The sequence below is a fragment of the Oryctolagus cuniculus genome, chromosome 19 (genome assembly GCF_051225735.1).
Source record: "Oryctolagus cuniculus isolate XC-2025 breed Fujian yellow rabbit chromosome 19, ASM5122573v1, whole genome shotgun sequence".
In the NCBI taxonomy this organism is placed as follows: Eukaryota; Metazoa; Chordata; class Mammalia; order Lagomorpha; family Leporidae; genus Oryctolagus; species Oryctolagus cuniculus.
The window spans coordinates 47,131,668-47,136,539 of NC_142885.1; the positions used below are offsets into that span (position 1 = coordinate 47,131,668).

Sequence of the window (4,872 nt, forward strand, 5' to 3'; positions counted from 1 at the left end):
AAAAATAAACACTTGTATATCTGTGGTAGATGCTGGGTATCCAGACATCTCTACTTCCTCACAAAATCAGTTTTACATATTTAGTAAGTGCATATGTGTTTGTCTCTCTCACTAAGTGCTAACTTCTTGCAAGCAGTAATTATGTCTTCTTCATGTGTAAAACCAAAAAACAGCAGATAAGCTTCACCCATTGAAATGTCCAATCTGTTTGGTGACTTCAGAGTTGTTTAAGAAACTACATGTGCAATGCGGAATTGATGAGTAGATGTGATATATAAAAATTATAAAGATTGGGGCTGGTGCTATGACACAGTAGGTCAAAACCCCAGCCTGAAGTGCTGGATCCCACACTGGCACTGGCTCAAGACCCAGCCGTTCCACCTCCAATCCAGCTCTCCACTCTGGTCTGGGAAAGCAGCACAAGGTGGCCTAAGTCCTTAGGCCCCTGCACCTGTGCAGGAGACTCAGAGGAAGCTCCTGGCCCTTGGCCTTGGACCGGAGCAGCTCCAGCCATTGCATCCGACCAGGGGGTGAACCATCAGATGGAAAGCCTCTCCCTCTCCCTCTGTGTGTGTGTGTGTCTCCTCCCTCTGTGCAACTCTTTCAAATAGATAAATAAATCTTCAAAAAATTATAAAGAATATTCCCATTATGTCAAAACCTTACATGAGTGATGATGAAAAACATACTCATATCATATTGTGCATAAGATGGTACACAAGGGGCTTTCATCAACTGAGTTTTCCAAAATCCGACTGCATTCTGATTATTAAAATAATCAAATTGCATTTAATTCATGGTTTCTTTTTTTTTAAAGATTTTATTTATTTACTTGTGAGAGTTACAGGCAGTGAGAGGAAGAGACAGAGACTCACTCCCCAAATGGCCACAATGACTGGAGCTGTGCCAATTTGAAGCCAGGAGCCAGAAGCCTCCTCCCGATCCCCTATGCGGGCACAAGGGCCCAAGTACCTGGGCCATCCTCTACTGTTTTTCCAGGCCACAGCAGAGAGCTGGACTGGAAGAGGAGCAGCTGGGACCAGAACCGGCACCCATGTGGGATGCCAGCACCGCAGGCAGAGGATTAACCTACTACACCAAAGCGCCAGCCCCAATTCATGGTTTCTGAACTTTTGATCAATACAAAATATAAAAACATCAATTTATGATGACTGCACTCTCTGGTGGCCTATTTCACCTATTTTTTTAAAAAACTCTGCAATATATTCCAGCCTCACTGCTTACAGAATACTCTATCCAGTGCGTGTGCTCCTCCCTCCTTCATCTTTCACCCCATATATGTGTGTGTATATAACACGAATATGCAATTATTTGAAAACACAAGCACAACATAACCTCGGATTAAAAAACTGTCCCAAGATATGTGCCCTATAAATATAAAAAGGCAGGTATCTGGTACAGTGGTTAAGTCCCGACTTCGGATGCCTGTATCCCATACTGGAGTCCAGCTAGTGTGTATCTTGGGAGGCAGCAGATGATGGCTCAAGTGCTTGGGTCCCTGACATCCACATAGGAGACCCAAATTGAGTTCTGGGGTCCTTGACATCCCCAGAAGAGACTTGAATTAAATTCTGGGTTTATGGCTTTGGCCTGGCCCAGCCCTGGCCACTGCAGGCACCTGAGAAGTGAACCAGTGGATGGAAGATCTGTCTCTGCCTTTCAAACAAAATGAAAATAAATAAATAAAAACTACAACAGACGATGATGTAACGTATGGAGCTCTCTGGGCTCACAAAGGACATTTCATAGTCAAAGCATACCCTCCACTCCTTTCCTCTGACTACATTCGCAGGGAAGCTTTTTCCTGCAGAGACTTGGTTGCAAGATCAGCTCTCTCTCGCAGCAGGTTAGCTTCCTCAACACTTGTGTGGCCTGTTCATTCTTTAGTCTGAAGTGGCTGATGAAACACTTCAAGTCTTCTCACAACATCCCCAGCTTTGGGTTGTCAGATACTCTTGCCAAAATTAAGCCAAGGTCTTGAGCTTTTATTTCCATTAACGAAATATTCAACATTTTTCTCAAAAAGTGAACTCTGGGTTTGTCCAATTCACTGAATTCAACTACCTTTAAAATGGAAAGTGGGAGCGATTTTGTCTTCAACAAGTGGGCCACCAGGTGGGTGAAATTGGATAAATTAATGGTTGGCAGATTTTTTTCTAAGTCCTGAAACTTGTCCCAAATGCTGAACTAGAAAGTCATCTGAAACCTCCTTTCATATTCACAAAATTTGCTGGCCAAGAATGCATAGAAAGGATTATAAGTTTTTTCTTGAAGGCAGCAATCCAAAAGCACATGGACCATTTCTCCTGCTGATCCTTCAGTCCAAGCTTTAGAAGCTTTTCAAAAGCATCCAAAAAATCCTCACTGGTCATTACTATACAGAATATGTTTCTCCTGATGTCAGTGTCCATCCTCTGTTTTCAGGCAAGTTCTAGTATCTTTGAGCTAACCATCCCCAGAAGCTCATTCTGTGGGTGTGAATGATGACTGCTGTTAATCATTGGGGCCCCACTCCTTGCACACCCCACAATCCACCAGCAACCTGTCTGCTTGGCATTCAAGACACTGACCCAGGATATGTGAAGTTGAGTCTCTGCACCTGAGCCAGCGTACCAGAGCTCTCTGTCGTTTCCTGTTTCTCCACTGGCTCGAGATCATAGGCTGGAATTTTGCAAATGTCATTGTTCTTCAGCGCCAACATGGTTTCTAGCATAAACCGAACCCTGTTCTGGTCCTGAAACTTGCCACTTGCTCCACTGGCTTTGGTTTGCACTTCAGCAATCAGCTCCTTCAGTGACAAGGCATCATCTTTTCTCAATGAAAAGCCCACGTTTTTCAGCATTAAGAGTATCAGTTCAGTATCTTTTTCTGTGAAATTTCCAGCTAGTTTTTAAAAATGTCAAAGATGAGTAGAGACTGCACCACACAGAAGTTGTACAAATGGGCCATAATGGTAAACAGGTTATCACATTCTTTCCCTTCACTTCCATTTTTATACACGTCATTGAACTTCCTCACCACAGCCTCCAGAAAGTGATCACCAACCTCAATTCCAACAGTGTGGTGAAGAGCGCTGACCAAGAGAACGTGCTCCATCACAGTCTGCTAGGCATAGCTGCGGCAGTGACACAGCACCCATGAGGGCGGCAGCCAGGGTGTCACTCGTGTCCTTCCTGCTGTGTGTGGGCCATGTCCGGCTCCTCCAGCTGTCCACTTACGGATGCCTGTTTGATTCACTCAGCCCGCGGTGAGGCATAAATACACACTGTTAATTAGACCTTCACATGTTTCGTCAGCCTTTCTAGTTCCTCTTTCCTCTGGACATCTACTGTTTCCTCAGCTTGCCTCCCATGGGATGGGATGTACTTTTCGGCACTTTCATAGAGACTCTGGTCCTCTGTATCACCATCCTCTGAAGAGCTGTCACTCTTGCCTTCGTCTTCTGCGAAGGGGACTCTCTTTCTCCCCCTTCCCTCCCGAGTCTCCCTGTCTGCTTCTTCCTCCTCCTGTTGCTCACCCTCATGCTCGCTCTGCGATCCCTCATCTGCTTCCTGAGCTTTCTCTTCCTCTTCCACATCTTCCCGCTCGTCCTCACTTTCCTCCTTGGAGTCACTCTCTAGATCCCTCTCGGGGGTGTCTCCGTGGCGTCCTCCCCCTCCTCCTCCCCTCACTGCTTTTGTACAAGCCGCTACTTTTCCCAGACTCCAGGGCTCCCAGAATATAGTCCAACCCATCGCGTGCAAAGCTAAGCGGCACGGAGCTGCCCTCGCCTTTCCTTTTCCGCTTGTTCAAGCCGAGGCAGCGTGCTCCCTTTCGGAACTCTCGGTCCTCCTCCTCCTCTTTGGCTGAGAGATGTGCCCCTTTACAGGCAGCAGCATACCTGCATTTAGAATCTTGTTTCAAAGTGAGTGTGGTACACCAGAGATGCTGCTGTCCATAGAGCATAGATTTTCTGATTTGCACAAGGGAGAGATATAATGTATATCATCATGCATCCCAAGAATTGTTTTTTTTTAATCTTCAAGATCAATACAGCCACAAACATTGATACTCACTTGATTGTGAACTGGGATCTGCTAGCTGCTTACTGTCATTCTATTTTCCAATTCATGAAACAATGATGTTTTCATCGCCATGCCTCTGGGCCTTTTTCTTCAACCAAAATCACCAAAGGGAAGCTGAATACACAAGCTACAGAGCCCAGCCACTGAGAGAACAGAGATGGGTGCCTGTAGCAGGTTCACAGATCTCATGATCCCACAGCAGCTGCTTATTATGCCCTGCACATTTCTCCAGGTGTCCAAGTAATATAAGGGTGGCAGAGGAAAGGCAGAGAGACAGGTATGCAGGCTGGAGAGGAGACACAACAGAGAGAAAGGCTAGAGAGCTAATGTGCGTAAGAGACACACAGGTTAGTGTCTGGGAGACCACAAGACACTGGGACTCAAAGGCCACAGCTTTGGCACCCGTTGGTCCAGACAGGAGCGATGAAACATGGGGGTCCACTCCTTAAATGCAAGGAGGTTTCCAAGGTTCCACTTGTCAGTGACATACTTCAATAGTGTATCCATGACCACAGATCAATGTGCCAGCCGTGGAGGCACATGGGTCTTCTGGTGGTTCCCCTACACCTGAAGGATACAGACCTTCAAGAGAGAGAACAGCTCACTCCTCCACCCACTTTCACACCCTTTTTTCCCTCCAGCCATGCCAAGCTGCTGAGCTCTCTAAATGTGTTCCACACCCTCTGATTTCTTCCCCTCTGGCGTAACCAACCATGCTGTCTCCCCACATTGCTGAGGACAACTGCTACCCTAAGGACTCAGATTGCCCTGCCTCTTGGTGGACTTT

General features: G+C 46.3%; 1 pseudogene; it reads right to left on the bottom strand.

Annotated features, from left to right (window-relative positions):
* Positions 1 to 1,801: 1,801 nt before the first annotated feature.
* On the bottom strand, positions 1,802 to 3,966 carry LOC149120560 (nucleolar MIF4G domain-containing protein 1 pseudogene; annotated as a pseudogene).
* Positions 3,967 to 4,872: the final 906 nt, after the last annotated feature.